Raw genomic sequence first — 17,303 nt, 5'->3', positions numbered from 1 at the left:
GATGTGCGATATGATTCTGATGTGCTATATGCTTCAGCACAATTTGCAAGGGAACGATACCAATTACTATCAGGGCAAACAGAAGACCAGAGTCAACACAAATTCCTACCCACAGTCCTGGTCTGAAGAGGGCTAGTTCTGGTAAACGAGGGCACTCACAATGGTGGGCAGGGATCAAACACAAGAGAACATGGGGATGACAGAAACATGTCCTGCAGCTGCCTGCTGTGACATACAGCGCTCCCAAGAGGCATGTGGAAGGAAGCTCAGCGGCAGCCCCACTGCTCTTTGGCTGGGTTAGCAGAGAGATGAACACCCTACCCATGAACTGATGTTTCCCCTCCCTGTTCCAGCCATATAAATGCCCCCCCCCGCTACCTTCCTACCCCACATCAATTCACCACTGCTGTAATGGCTGGCTGAGCCATGTTTTTTGAGGCTACTCCAGCCTGCTGTTTCAGTTAAAAGACAGAACAAAACACCCACAGAAATAAGGTCAGGAGGCCTGGCAGAGCGGGGGCCAGAAGCCACTTCCCAAGGAGTTCTCTTTCTTAGCAGCCCTTGCCACCACACACTGGACAGGGGTCCTTGCTTGTGTGCCTGGGGTGCTGTGGGCACCAGGAGGGTCCATCATGGAGCAGAGACCCTGCCCCCTGCTTGGCCCCTCCATGGCCAAATATCTGTGTACAAAGGAAACACACACTCCACACACATCCCCCACCTGGATCCATGCAGCATCATAATAAAAGTAGGCAAGAGAGCTGCACCAGCAATTGTTGGTTTAGACATGGAAAAGAATATCTGCCAATGCATTAATTATAATTGAAGATAATATTTTGGAAAATTCTTCTATCCATGCTATGAAATGCATTGGTGAATATTATTTTCCAGGTCTAAGTGGAATGTTTTCTAGGTTACCTTTAAAGGGCCTAACAAGATATTACATGGTAAGTGTGTAACAATGTCATTAAAAAGTCACAAGAGGCTGACAGATAGTAGAAGAATGGTGACAAAAAGAGATAGTTTAAGTCTTTCCCATCCAGCAAGTTTTCGGCTCAAAATTACACCTCTATCCATATTTTGCTTCCATAAGTGGGAAAGCACCTGAGAGACATACCTGTACTGAGTGGGAAACCAGCAAAAAAGAAAAAGAAAATAAAAAATCTTCATAGGCTTTGACTGCTCTTAACACCATCATTGTCATGTTTTACCATATGCTGGTCAAGGACCTTAATAAAGATTTATTGATTGATTGAGCAAAAGAGGAAAACATGGAGCAGTCCTTCCCTTCCACACTCTCTTAACTTAAACTGGCAGCCTTCCATGGCTGCTTTTCATTACAGAGAGAGAGAGAGAGGCACACAGAGTCAGGAAGCAGTCGCAGATGTATATCGTGTAACACTAGTTTGGCCCTAACAAAGTGAAGTGTGAACCTGTCATAGATACCAGGTGATCTTAAAATAGGCCACAACATATCAGAAAATACATGCTACCAGCAACTGGGATATACAGCAACAGCTGAAACCTTGAAGGGCTTTCTGAATGAAGCAGAATGTTGTTTGTGCCTGCAGTTGGAGGCATTGGAAAGGGAATATAAAGTAAACAGGTTGAGCATAAAATGTTCCCTCCCTATAGCTCGCTTCTGCCATGAATGAAATACAGTCAGAATTCCTAATAATATTTTTATTGGGATTTCATATGATTATATAATAGGATATAGCCTGAAAACAGTCACAGATAAATAAAAACTAACCACATAAATGTATTTTAAGAAGGGGTTGACTGCTTCCTGAATTAGAAAGCAAAGTCCTCAGACTGCACTGAGAAGCTTTTCTCACAATCTGTGAGAAGAGCTTTGGGGCTAGCTGCAGGGAGAGAGGGCTTAGCCCACTCTCCCCACAAATGAGAAGCCGCCCATAGCTGGGTGGCCAGATCGGCCGGCCACATGACTGCCAGCTCTGTCATGGAGCCAGAGGGGCAGCGGGGATTGAGGGCTGCATGGCCCCCGGAAGTTCCAGGATGCACGGGGCATTCTGGAGAGACCCCCCGAGCCTAGGAGCCTGTTTGCAGCCTCCCGGTCAGGGGTCTACTTGTGTGTCACCATGTGCAGTGGCAACACTTGAGCAAAAAGATGTGGTTATCAGAGCACTCACTCCGTTAACCTTATCTGAGGGGAGGGGTAGTTAGGTGGGTTAGTCTAACCTGCGAGGTGGTTCTCACAATCCCTGGAAAAGAGGCTCAGCTCCCTTAGCTCGCTTTCCCGTGATCATGAGAATAGCTTCTGAGTGTCTCTTTGCTTATACCTTTGTGATACTTATAAAATACAATGAATGTTGATTATTTCATCTAGTAATCTGGTATCTTCTCTGTTATGCAGAAAACCAATTTTATTGTTTTGAGCAGTTCCTGTGTTTTTGAAAGCAATAAATCTGTACCCCCATTTTTTCTTTTTAGTCATTTAGACAAGGCCAAGAAGCAGAACAGTGTGGCCTACTCTCAAATCCATTCAGATAATCAATCAGCTATCTGTTAGTTGATCTATAGGAACATTACTACCCAACTCTATATTAATAATTATCGTACTGATTTTTAGAAAATCTTGATCTTAGGTTAGAGCTACCAGATATGGAAAATTCCTTCAAATGTGGCTGCATTGTCAACATTTCCCATCATACGCTATACATATTGCTTCAATTTCCAGTGAGTGCTGTACTATATGATTGCTTCTTTATAACTTTTAATATTTTTATATTAACATAAAATACTTTTTATTTACCCTGGGACAAGAAGTGAAGATGGGCCCCTGCTTTCTGGCCCCTCTGCCTCCTACCTTCTTCTCCTCTGTCCCCCCTTGTATTTTTGCTGCAGAAAAAAGTAGGGACATGATGAAACACAAAACATGCTTTGGCAGGCCAGAGCAATCCCATGCAAACAATACACACTCTGCACACATACAGACATTTTAACACAAAAACACATTCCTCTGGCTCAGAAACATTTTATCATATATATATATATCTACAACAATCACCTCATATATTCATACAGTATTATCAATGCATCTTTCTTTCTTAGTTTGCTCTCTCTCTCTCTCTCTCTCTCTCTCTCACACACACACACACACACACACACACACACACACACACACACACACACACTTTCGATGGGAAACAAAGTCCCAGATAATGTCCCAGGATTTAGGGGTAAACTGAACGCAGTTGCTGCTAAGAAATATTTGGAGTGGCAGGGGGTGGAAGCAGAGAAAAGGAGTATTGTGGTTTTACCCTGTTCTTTTTTAACAAGGGTAGAATTGAAAAAAGGTTTCTTTAACTGGAGATCGTTTCAGCTCTGTTGCAGCTTCAGGAGGGAGGGGGAAGAGTATCAGGCAGAATCCCCCCTCCTTGTTTTCTCATGACTAACTAGTTGATGTTCAGCGACATTTTCCTTGCTATTGAGCCTGTCAGTCAGGCTGAGGGTGGGCTGAACCTGAGCATTAATCAGGAGGGAGGGAGAGGAATGCTGTCTGACTCCTCCAGTTCTGGAAAGGACTTTTCTTTCCTGAAGCCGAGATACATCTCCCACTCTGGTACCAACAGTTTGAGTTGGGAAGGTGGGAGAGGAAGAAAGAATGATCTGTCACCCAACCAACAGGCTCCGACTCCCTCAGAGGCCCAGGGACATTTTCCCCACCTTGTTCAATTATAGCTACACCCTGTATGTTTAATCAATTGTGAGTAACAAAAAGGTTTTGAGTAGGGGTAGCATTTTAAAAACTGCTATTTTAACCATGCAAACTTCAAAAAATGGTCCCAGTTATTCAGTTGTTATATACAGTTCAGATTTTTTTAACTTGTTCTTATTGGCTCACAATTAATAAGTTAAATTGTATTTAAGATTTTCATTAGAGCAATATATAGCATATTTATTAGTCTTCCGTCGTCTGGAAGACAGATCTACCCTAACCCTTGACTCCTGACCCTCCCTAACATTCATTCCAAAATACTCTGGACAGCATCCAGACTAAAAAATTCTTGCGTAATCCTATTGAAATTAAGAAGTCCTATGATGTAACTCCTGAGTAGTACAATTGAGTAATTTAGTGTGCATGCTGCTTACTCTCTTAGACTGCTTTATTTTATAATCTGAATGCTTATAAAAAAACAGCTTTGACTGTTTATTTCACGGTGGGTATGAGATCCATCAGAGAGGTCACCGTTCTATCTGTAAGAGAGAAACTAGATTTGTGATTTATCTCATTCAGTCTTCTAAATTCCATTATTTTCTTAGGATCATAGAATTTTAGTGTTGGAAGAGACATTGGAGCTCTTTAGCCCAACCCTCTGATCAGACCAGGAAACTGCTACAGTCAGCATCCCTGTCAGGTGGTCATCATCAGCCTCTGAAAATCTCTAGCAAAGGAGTGGCCATTGCTGCATAAGGCAAATGGTTCTACTACTGAACAGTTCTTACAGTCAGGAAATTCTTAATGTCTAGTCTGAATCTGAATCTGTCATTGAAGCCCATTGTTTCTAGTCCTGTCCTCAGGAGCAATAGTTGGATTGTATAACCAATGCCATAATTTCCTTTATAGCATAAAACCCTGCTAAAAGAGAAAAGAGGCAGCTTTTAAAAGTGGTGATTTTTTTTTAATTTAGCAGGGGGAGAGCAACTGGCCCTATCCAACCCAAGCACAGCATCCCTCCCGCAGCTGTTGTTGGTGGCTTTCTTATGTTTCTGTGAGCCCTTTGGGGGACAGGCAGCCATTTAATTAATTAATTAATTTCTGTATGTAAACCGCTTTGGGAACTTTGGTTGAAAAGCGGTATATAAATACTTGTCGTCGTATTCGTATAAAAGTAAGTGACAAGTAGCAGCCTTTTCTAGTGCATCTTCCTCTTCTGATTTTTCCAGCTCCATAACTAAAGTTCTGGCAGTTACAGATACAGATACAGAAGATACAGAAACCCATTTTATAAAATTATTTCCTAAACCTAAGCCAATAAGGACATCTTTATTGACATTTAAAACCAAAAAACCATTCTGCAGGGTCAAATGCTGAAGAAGAAGAAGAAGAAGAAGAAGAAGAAGAAGAAGAAGAAGAAGAAGAAGAAGAAGAAGAAGAAGAAGAAGCCGCCAAAGTTTTTGGAATGTTCTTTTCCAAGTATGGCATACTTACAATGTCCATAGCTTTTCTACTCTTATACTTTAGCTGCCTTTCAACCAGAAGCCACACCTGATCTTTAATATATTGGACCTGCAATCCTAAAGATGCTTATTAGGGAGTGAACCCTTCTTTCTAAGTAAACATGCTTAGGATTGTGCAATTACAATATTTTCTTATCTGTGTTTCCTTAGAAGTAAGCCTTTCTGTATTCAAGGTGGCTTACTTCAGGGAAAATGTGCATAGGATTGCCATTTTAGTTATATATCTATTTATCTGTATCTAAATGAAAGGCCAGTGTGGAGAATACATCCTAGTACTGCCCACCATGCAGTTAGGGTCATGAGTACAGATATCCTGCTCCCTCTCCTTGTGCTCTGTTCTTCTTTTCACAATTGGGGCAGGGAGAGATGTGTCAGATAGTAATTCAAAGTCCTGGTTAATATTGGATTTACACCAATAAGATCTTTTCCTGGTTTGGGAATTAAAATGATGCTGGCATAGTTTTACTATGAATGAGGGTGGTAGCTTGTTATTGGTTAAGGGTTCATTCATAACCTTTGTCAATAGAGGGGCTGATGTCTACCATAATACTGTACAGAATACACTGTGTTGTCCATCAAGACACAAAGATAACATCATAGCTCAGAATTCACAGCGACAATTTACAGATGGCCCTATCTATCCCCAGCACAGCAGCCCTCCAGCGGCTGTTGCTGGTGGCTGTCTTATGTTTCTTGTTTCGATTGTGAGCCCTTTGGGGACAGGATGCCATCTTATTTATTAATTTATATCTGTGTAAACTGCTTTGGGACTTTTGTTGAAAAGCGGTATATACGTTGTATTCATTGTATTCCCTCTACCAGAGAGAATACAGAGGATTAGATAAATCACATTATATAACTGATTAAGGAAAGGTCACGCCAGTAAAATATTTTCTAAAGAGTGACTCGATTTAGTATAAAAATGACTAATCAAACAAGTCTGCACCATCATTTGCTTTGTTACTGGAACTGTGCATATTGTTGTAGAGCAGCAGATGATGTTCAGGAATGACTGTTTATGCTGGTGCTGCATTAAAGGAAGAAAAGTAGCCTTGGCCCCAAATACCTTCCAATACCCACCCACACACAACACCCCAGTAAATTATAATCTAACTCCACCCACCTCCAATACTTGATTTAGAATAGAATAATAGAATTATAGAGTTGGAAGGGGCTTGGAGGTCTTAGTCTAAGCTCCTGCTTAGTGCAGGAAACTGCTCCAACACCCCTGACAGAATGCCATCCAGCCTCTCTTTGGAAATCTCTAGCAAAGGAGATTATAGATTATCTATATTATTTAGAGCTAAAGAAAATGTATATTAATTTGCCTTATCTGTTTTAATACTATTATTTGGGTTTTCCTCTGCAAGTTTTAAATGCACTTTTTACCTGGGGTATTTGCTTCTTCCTCACTGGATGCATGGAGGGGACTATTGTCTCCCAGCACCATCAAGGGCCTGTTGTTGTTGTTTATTCGATTTCTATACTACCCTTCCAAAAATGGCTCAGGGTGGTTTACACAGAGAAATAACAAACAAATGAGATGGCTGTTCAATATAGCATTTCCTTGACAATGCTATGGATGGATAAAAGGGAGAACTTGGCTCCATTTTTGAAATGGAAGCTGCGTCACCTTGATTGCAGCCAAGAGGTCAGTCGCCCTGAGCTGAGGATGGCACCAGAATGATATGAAATGTGGTGGTTCTGAAGACATGATCTGAGAGGTATGACTAGCATAGTACAAAATGGTAGCCATGTTGGTTCATTGTGGGGGCGGGGGGAATCCAGAATCAAGTAATACCTTTATTAGGTATTACACCTAATACCCATCCACCCCTGCCAATTTCAAGGTTTTGTGTTCTCTGGAACTGTTCATTCGGCTAGATGTTACAGTAAGCAAAGCAAAAAGGGAAGTGGGATTGCTGGGCATGGTAAAATAGCCCTAAAAGTCTAAAGCTTATAACAGTTTTAAGATGGAAGACAAGAGAAGTTGGCCAGCCCCATTAGGTGCTAGACACAATCTCAGGCTGTACTCAGAAATTCTGAGATGAAGAATAATAATGGCAGTTCACCATATTTACACCAGTGGAATCCTGTCTGGTGGCATTCTTTCCGATCACTAGTACCCTTTTGGAGAAACAGGAGAAGGAAGACCTTCTGATCAGCTGTTGTGATGTTTTTGCCAAATTCTTTGCCAATAAGGTCACTCGTCTCCACTCTGAGTTGGACTCTGATTGTGCTATGTCCATTGAGGTGATGGAGGTAATGTCTTGTGATGTCATTTGGGATATGTTTGAGCTTGTAGAGGCTGATGGTATAGATACGGTTCTCTGTAGTATGAGTTTGCCCCTCCTGGTTGATTTGTTCGGCCAGGGGTGCGTGTGAAGTCCTGAGTCCAGGAGCTAGTGAATTCATCACTCAAGGAGGGAGAAGTTCCCCTAGTTTTGAAAGAAGCAGTGGTCTGCCCTCTCCTGAAGTCTTCTTCCTTGGACCCAGAGATATTAGGTAATTTTAGGCCTATCTCCAACCTTCCCTTTTTGAGGAACATTTTGGAGAAAGTAATTGCTGTTCAACTACAGAGAATCCTAGATGCAGTGGATTTCCTTGTCCCTCTTCAGTCAGGGTTTAGGCCACGGCACAGCATGGAAATGGCATTGGTCATTCTGGTGGATGACCTCTATCAGAGCCTTGATGAGGGGACCAGTTTTGTGCCAGTTCCGTTCCTACCTTAGTGGTCGGTTTCAGACAGTTTGCATTGGAGGTGAGTGTTCTAGCATACAGCCCATGGCCTCTTTCTTGTGGAGTGCCTCAGGGCTCAGTCCTTGCTCTCTTGCTTTTTAACATCTATATGAAGCTGCTGGGTGAGGTCATCCGTTGGTTTGGGGTGAGGTATCATCAGTATGCTGATGATACACAATTGTACATCATCACCCCGGGCCGATCCAGGGATGCCGTGAATGTGTTGACCCAGTGACTGGAGGCTGTAAGGGTTTGGATGGGCCAAAACAAGCTCAGGCTTAATCCTTCCAAGTCCGAGTTGATCTTTTTTTGTTCTCAGTCTGGTCAGGTTCCGATGCACCAACTGCGGCCTTACCTCTACCAGCAGGCCCTGACAACTGTGACTCATGCCCTCGTCACCGCTTGGTTGGACTAATGCAATGCGCCCTACCTGGGGTTGCTTTTGAAGATGACTTGGAAGCTTCAGCTGGCCCAAAATGCTGCAGCCCGGCTGCTAATGGGCAGCAGAAAATATGACCATGTTTCACCTTTGTTGCGGTCACTGCTCTCTTCTGGGTCCAATTCAAAGTGCTGGTTATCAGCTATAAAACCATTCAGGGTTTGGCGCCTGTGTACCTTCAAGACCACCTCTCCCATCCAACTTTGACCTGCCCTGTGAGATTGTCTCAGGTGGGTCTTCTAAGAGTTCCGGGCCCAGGGGAAGTACATGGGGCCTGGGCATATGGGAGGGGCTTCTCTGTTGCAGCCCCCTCCTTATGGAACACCCTGCCTCCTGAGATTCAGGATGCCACCTCCTTTCTGGCTTTTAAGAAGCTTTTGAAAACTTATTTATTTTGCCAGGCTTTTAGTTTTTAATGTGTGTGTGTGCCTGTTTCCCCCTTCCTCCCTCTTGTTTTTGTTTTAATTTATGTAAACCGGCTCAAGTCTATGGAAGTCAGGTGGTCAATAAATTTGCTAAGTAAGTAAATAAATATTTAGATAATCTAAAGTCTGTTCAGCCCCCAGTCACTTCTCTCTCAGCCTAACCTACTTCACAGGGTTGTTGTGAGGAGAAACTCAAGTATGTAGTACACTGCTCTGGGCTCCTTGGAGGAAGAGCAGGATATAAATGTAAAAATAAAATAAAATAAATAAAATAAATAGTACCATGCTCGTAAGTATTGGTGTTCAGTCAGACTTTGGACCGAACCCCACTGGGGGTTTGCCATTCCCCCCCCCCCCAATATTTCTTTAATCACTTACCTTGCTTCTGTAGTTCGGCATATTGCCCAAAATGGCGGCCACTGAACATGCCACTGCACATGTGCAAATGTTCTTTGGGAGGTGCTCGGCCATGCCAGGCCTCACAGGGGCCATTTGCGCATGCACAGCAGCTGCCATTTTGGCGGCCATGCCAATCTACGGAGGCCCAAACGGGCCAAAGAACTGGCTGGAATGGCCAGAAGAAGTGATTTTGGAGGCTGGTGGAGGGAGGGGAAACCTCCGCGGACCGCCCTCCCACCGCCCCGAGGAACTCCCCCGGAGGAGAGAAAAGGTTTAAAAATTATTTTTCCCCCAGGAAAAATAAATTCGTGAACTGGGGGGGGGGGGTTGTTCCGGTCCAGACAGAACTAGGGGGGTGGGGTTGGTTTGACCCCCAAACTGAACCATTGAACCCCTGGACCATCCAACTGGTTTGCACATCCCTAATACATAAGCCTACAATGTTTCACCAATGGAAATAGGAACCCGCCTGTGAATGTGTAGGGGCGTGGCCAAGCAAGGTGGGAGGTATGAAGTACAATGCTGGCTACAATCATGCCACAAACAGAAATCAAATGCCTGCAGACCAGAGCACCACATTCCACATTACAAAGCAGAGGAGCCAAGCCCATACCCTCCCATATCTGAAAACAGGGATACCTTTGTAACAGCCAATTATGATGCAAAGTATTAATGGTCAAGTCCCCTCCACCTACTGGAGGCTGGATTTTACCCACTATACACTGTGCAAAGCAGAACGCCTTCATGTTGTACACCCATTTGCATGCAGCTGCACCAGAGACTTGATTTCTTGGAGACTTAATTTCGAAAGACTTTTGGGAGGAAGCTTATCCTGAATGACAACCCTACTAGCAACTAGTCACCCCCCAAGAGCAGTGATCTTCACTATTTTTCAAGCGGGGGCCACTTTGGCCAAAAGAAAAAAGAAAACAGACCAGTGTGATATTATGGTTGGAGTGTTGGACTAAGAATGGGGAAACCCGAGTTCAAATCCCCATTCAGCCATGAAACTCACTGCGTGGTTCTGGGCCAGTCACTTATCTCTCCTCCTAACCTACCTCATATGGTGGTTGTTAGGATAAACATAACTGTGTTTTCGGCTTCTTGGATGAAGAGCAAGATATAAATGTGAAAATAAATAAATAAATACACCTTCAATATGAGCGTCATTTCCCCCTGTGCTGACCACTGCATCGTACTGCACTTTTCTTTGCCAGGAGGGCCCTTTAAGAGAGACTCTTAAAAACTCTGTGGGGAAAGTGCTGGAAAGAGCTACACTCCCCAACACTCCATGCATACCTTCCAAGATAATGCAGGGACCAGAGGGTTCAGTTTCCCTTAAAGGAACCCCACCCCCAGCACTGGGCAAAGGGCAGCACTGCACCATGGGAATAGTCATCTCTGCATGGTGCAGGTGGACAGTGCAGTGTATTCAGCTTTGGCCAATGCATTGCACAGACCCAGTAAACCATTAGTTCGGGGGGTGCACTTAGCATTAATGGGGGCCAACACTGGGCTCCCACCTTACTATGAAAATACTACCTAACAGGTAGAAGTAGGAATAGAATAGGGACAGTGACTTACCAGGGAAAGATTTCAGAAAACAGGGGCTGTCCCTGATAAACAGGAACAGTTGGAATCAATGATAAACATGACAGCTATAAGGACACAGAAAGTACAGGAGAAATGATAGGGCAGTGGGGGGTGGAGTGTGAGGTAGCAATGAGTCTCAAAGTAATGTTTTGTGTGGAGCCCTAGTCTTGTTTTTCTTCAGTTTAAAGAACATCCCTTCTTTTAGAAGATTGTCACTCAGTCCAGAACAGAAAAACCTCATTCCCCCCCAAATAGATATTGGTTTAGGGGTGTGCATGAGCCTTTCAATCATGAACTGGTGCTCCACGAACCGAGCTGGTTGACATTTCAATCACGGACCGGACCAGCCTCCAGGAGAGGCAGTCAGGTCCATGATCAAACTGAACCGAGCCCGGTCCATGGTGAACCAGTTTGAGGGCTATGCTTGTAAAAGGGAATCTGGTGAGGACAAGCAAATGGGAATCCTGGCTTTAATCAGGCTTCTAAAGGGTGTCTGGGGAGGACAGCACAAGGGGACCTTTTGGCTTACCCATCTGGCGATCCCCCCCACCAGCCCAACTGTGCAACTTGGCATGGTTCCAAAATTGACCTGGCCCCCGTGCAGGGGTGTAGCAAGGTTGGAGTGGGTCCAGAGACAAGATTTTAAAATGGGCCCTCCCTCACTGAAGCTCAGCTCATGAATTAAAGAAATCTTAAATGAGGCTGAATAGTAGTAACTAACAAAAAGCATAGTAAAATTTATTCCATGATAGAACATCATCCTAAATTATTTTTTTAAAGGTTTTGTAAATTGTGGACGATGCAAGTCATTTAATGGGACTAGAGAAAGAAATGCTGTTCTGGTAGCTCCCGGTCTTAACACTCACATCAGTTTTGGAGGATGAATACAACTGAAGGAAGCCCGGGCGGGTGTGTGGCTGGGGGAGTCAGTCATGTGACTTGCCTCTGGGGGCCCCCCAAGGCAGTGGGCCCCCAGACAACTGTCTCCCCTTGCCCTATTATAGTTACGCCCTTGCCCCCGTGGATGCCAGGTCAGTTTCAGAACTGCACTGTGTTCTGAAACTTTGGTAGCACTCCTTGTGCTATTGCCTGTTCTCAACAGTGTTGGGGCTGCCTAGGAATCTGGAGCAGCCTCAAGGTGTTGCGTTACAGCTCCATAACCCTGTTCATCATGTCAGCTTCTGCTTCTGATCATGTGGGTTCCATTTACTTTTGTTTAACAGCCATTGATACCCTCAGTTAATTTATCTTTATGAAGCCATCTAAGTATCTTTTGCTCTTGACGTTTTAGCATCCAAGCTCTGCAGTAGTGCAATATCTAATTTAAAACACACACATACACACACCAAATTGGCTTTGAGAAAGAAAAATGAAAGACTTGTTTATTTACATAGCAATTTGTAGGCCATACTATGGCTACACGGAAACCCGCATTTCACTCACTATCATTACAATTGCTCCAGCCATTTCTCCTATCAACTTTAATATTATTGCAAGAGAATACAATGCTCTTATGGAAGTTTTAATTATTTAATTTATTTATTTATCAAATCTGTACACCGCCCCAAACTTTCGTCTCTGGGCAGTTAACAATAGTAGCATGCTTTCTGTGTTTATCACTTGTAACCAGGGACAATCTGATTCTAAAGACATGTATTTGTAAATAGAAATAGGGTTGGGAAACTCAATAGACATTTCAGTGTGGCCAGAGTTCAACTCAGCCCTGCCCTAAGCTGTCAAGCTAAAATAAACACTACTAAAATTATACAGCCACCTGTATATTTGATTTCCCATGACTCGATGCCATTTTAAAAATGCAGCAGATGGCAATAATATCACGGTTGCGGCTTCTGCTGAATATAATAAAACCTTCAGAATGAAAAGACTCAGGCCATATAGATGATCTTAGTGTTTCTGTTCAGGAAGTTGCACAATATTTTCATATAGGTCTGGCACTTCTGAAGCAGAGAGAGACTAAAACCTGGCTCAGGGTTGGGTACAGGCTCGGACTGGCCCACAGGGCAACAGGGCATATCCCCAGTGTGCCCTACCCGCACAGCGCCCTTGTGCCCCAACTCCCACCCTTAATTACCTATTCTGCTCAAAACCTGGCGCCCTCCCCACATACATCCCACCGCCCTCTCAGTGCCCCCAGTCCGGCCCTGGTTGGGTAGGGGATCTTTCATTATACAGGACAACCCAGCTTCAGCAAAGTTCCTCCTTGGTTCCTCTGGGACTTGGTTGTCAGTTTGTTAAGTGGCCCTTCTCCTGTGCCTTTAGCAGCAACCTGTCACACAGATGATCAACTTGTGGAGTTTGATTACATTAGCCTGTTGTCATGATTGATCTAGAGCATGATTGCACTACTTCAGCCCTCCAGCTGTTTTTGGACTACAGCTGCCATTATCCCCAGCCATAGTGGCCAATAGCCAGGGATTATGGAAACTGTAGGCCAACATCTGCAGAAGGACTGAGGTTGTTCAGCCCTAATCTAGAGTGAATGAATGCATGTGGAGTTTGCTTGAATGTCTACATGGCGTTGGTACATGTACAACTGATGCATGGAGGACTTTGTGCTGAGATCCCTGCTTTTCCAGGGTTCCCAACATGTGAAGAGAGTCTTGCATGCATACAGTGGTATGTGCATTGACTCCCTGTAGATACAGAACACCCATGTAGATCAGGGCATGGACCTACTGCCACAATCTTCCTTCCCTTCTCTATGAGTGCAGATTCAAACTACATACACTGTGAGAATGCCTCTGCCAGGAAAATGTATGCCTGCCTGAGGTCCACATGTCAGGCTGATGGAAAGGCATAGACACATTGGCTGACATTCTAACTAACCAAGTGTCACTGTCATGTGAGAAGTGCTGATGCTCGGGGCGCAGCCATCATTGGGCCAATGGGTTCAAAGAACCCAGGCTGCGCCCAATCAGGGGCCACGCCTCGCGGCCCCAACTCCACCCCCCCCCTGCGTCTGACGTCAGACGTGAGGGTGCTAATTTAGCTCCTGAGCGGGGACCGCGCGGCCCCTTTGGGAACTAAACTTAGGCTAGCGCTGCATTTGCAGCACAGCCAGGAGCGGCTCTTCCCTGCTAAGGCTGCGAACGCAGCGCCAGCCTAAGTAGCTCCTGAAGGGGCCGTGGGGCCATGCGGCCCCTTCAGGAGTTAAAAGGCGAACTCAACAAGGAGCGGCTCTTCCCAGGGAAGAGCCGCTCCTGGCTGTGCTGCAAATGCAGCGCCAGCCTTAGTTTAGCTCCCGAAGGGGCCGCGCGGCCTCAAGGCTCCATTTGGGAGCCAGACCACTCCTCCCGTGTCTGATGTCAGATGTGGGGGTGGGGTCAGCAGGGCAGCAGCCGCCACACACAGGCCACCAGCGGTCAGGCTCTGTACCTGCCGGTGCTGCTAATGGGTTGGATTAATGCAGCATCAGCACTTGTGAGGGATGAATACTAACTATGTCCCCTCCCCCAAAAGCATTCTCTGCTACCCAAAAACATGACTCTGAGGGTTATGTAGCCCTCAGGGACATATATTCAGGTAGCACAGAGGGCTTCAAGGGGAAGTAGTAGTCATCAAAATCCTTCTCCCCATGAATGCTGGCAAGGGCATAGAAAGGTTGGAGTGGGCCCTGGGACAAAAAGTGAAGAAGGGCCCCTGCTCCCTTCTTCTTCAGAAAGGAATGAGGTGGAGAACAAAAAGCAAGCTGTCTCCCTACCAGTGGGGCCCCTCTTTCCTCACAGGCCCAGGGACATTCGTGACCCCTGCATTGATGCTTCTCATGGAAGTACTGGTGCTTCATTAGTCAGGGTGTTGGCCACTGATGGTAAATATTCGCAGACATGGACTTTGCAAAGGGAGCTCCTCTCAAGCTGTATATTCTTTGCAAACTTACATTGGCTATATACCAATTTGACTGTCAGGCTGAGCAATCATTTACACGACCTTTGAGAGCATCAAGGAGGATGTGAGGGGGGAAGGCAGGATAGCACCTAACTTCCCCCCAGATGACCTGGTGTGGTCCTGGGCCAAGCGATTCATGTTGCCACATGACCTGTGCTTTTGCAAGCTGTGCGGCATTCTGCAGGCCGGGAAAATGCATCCCAACCTCCAGATATCCCACAATGCATCATGCGATGAGCACTGGGGGATTCTCCCATAAGTCACGCACTCTAGGTGCCCAGCTCTGTGTCTGCTTAGGTTGAAAGCAGCCTGAATATACACACGATTCTATACCTGGTAAAAGGGCGTGCTTACACCCTTCTACCCAGGTACATGGATGGCTAAAAATCCCAGGCTACCCGAGAGGGCAGTGCCAGAATCAGCCTTGCACTTCACATGAGCAGCCCTACCCAGGTAGGACTGCCAAAGCCTGGGTGGGCATGCTTGTGTGAAGAGCCTCTAGGGCTTTCTTTTAAAGGATCCTGGAAATTGCCGTTTGGCGATAGTGCGGAGAATTCTCTATTCCTAGCCTTTACAGAACTCTAATTTCCGGAATTCCTTCTGAAGATGTTGCATTGTTTTGTGGAGCAGATGTGCTATTGGAGAAGAGATGTTCTTTCTCAGACTTTTCATTCCCATTCCTTTATGATCATCAAGCCAAATAGGGGTCTTTCATGGTTCTTCGATTCTATCAGTAGCTAACAGCACTAACAGTATCAAGCACGTGTTTTTTTTTTTTAACAGATCTGATGTTCCAAAATACCTCACTGTGGTGGCTCTCTGTCCTAGAAAAGTCTTATTCATCTGTTGACATCACCTCATGGGATCCCACAGTATTTCCCTTTTATGGCCCAGATTATTCCTGTTTACAAACTTGCTTCCAAACCAGCTCACAATGTTTGTTTTATCTTGGGATGTGGAAATGTACATAACCAGTGCTCAGGAGCACGTCCCTTCAGTATTTAAAACTAAACATGGGTAGTGTCACTCCTGGGGAAAAAAACCAATATCCCCTTCCCTATCATCACTACTTTTCCAGTAGATAACACAATATTAAAGCATCTTGAATGTCTTGAAGATTACCCAACAGGACTGCCAGCAGTAAATGCTCAAAGGGAATGTGTTCATTTAAGCCCAGCATCCATTACCTAATTAATGTGCAGGCTACATAATCATTTTAGCTAGCTACCCCTGGAGTCTGGAACATTTATGTTTGCACAGCATTGGTATTTTACCACTATCCTTGACTTGGCATCATGACTAGAAGGCACTTTTTTTTTTTTTTAAGGAAGCTGACATCACCATCTATGGCAAATATACCTGCAGCTGTATGTATGGAACATATGACATATACATGAAATACACTATACACCACTGCTTAAGTGTCTGAAACAAGAAAGGGAAGTCTGAAGTCTGCCTGGAAATTTTATATTCAGACATGGAAATTCTCATTTGTAATCCCACCTGCAGCCTGTACCAACCCTAGCGACTGCTGTAATTTCTGATCTTGAGGATGTATGTACTTGCTCAATGGTCAAGGAAAAGCACTCTATACATGGTCAAGGGCACTCTACTTTATTTTTACATCAGTCGGGCCTGCCAACTTTTTTTTTTTAACTGTCCTGTTCCTGTAGCAGCCTGACACATGGAAACTGAGCAGTTGAACCTGCTCAATTTCCTGAACCTGAAGCGGTCAGAGCTCTGTGGTTGAGCACCTAATTTGCACACAGAAGGTCGCTGATTCCGGTAGGAGGTCAAGGTCAAGGCTTTTGCCTTAGCCCATGGAGAGTTGCTGCTAGTCATACAAGACAATCTGAGACTATGCAATGTTTCTGTAGTTTCGGAATGTTGCCTCTGGGTTGCTCAGCTGAAGTAGTCTAGTTAATTTGGGTCTACTGAGTAATTGTTAGGGTTTTGCTAGCTGCAGCTCTGCAAAATGGGCACAGACAGAGGCCTATGTGTTTGCAAGTCCATTAGTCAATTAAGCAAATCAGTGTGGAGTTAATGGTAGATGCATATCTTACAAGCTTAGCTGGATGGACCAAATGGCAGACCTGAGGAGCAGCATGGGCTCCCTTCCTTTACTCACATGTTATGTGGTTAATCCATTCCTTGATCCAGGCCAGCTTTTGAATGGGGCTTTAGTTACTTGTATGCTAGTCCTGGAGTAGAGGAGGAGCTAACAAACAGCCAACAGCAAGAGCAATCTGCAGTGTTTGAGATGGAGTTCCAGTGCATTGACCTTTTGCACCAACTATTCTAATAACCACTAGGGGCATTAGGAGTAGAGACAGTGAGTAAGGGTCTTCCTAACTGTTCCACCTGTCTCTACTCTATGACCCCTGATCTGACTCTTCTGCACTTCTTGTGCCGAGTCACAATCCTTCCTTTCCTCCTAGAGAGAAAATGGAAACATCTCTCTCCCTCCTTACCCATTCATTATGTAGTTCTTTAGATTATTTAACATTATTTATTTATTTAACATATTTTTATACTGCCCAAAACTTACATATCTGGGCGGTTTACAAAGATTAAAAAGTAAAACATTAATTAAAAAC

The sequence above is a fragment of the Hemicordylus capensis genome, chromosome 3 (genome assembly GCF_027244095.1).
Source record: "Hemicordylus capensis ecotype Gifberg chromosome 3, rHemCap1.1.pri, whole genome shotgun sequence".
Taxonomy (NCBI): domain Eukaryota; kingdom Metazoa; phylum Chordata; class Lepidosauria; order Squamata; family Cordylidae; genus Hemicordylus; species Hemicordylus capensis.
Note: the sequence above shows the minus strand (reverse complement) of the source record.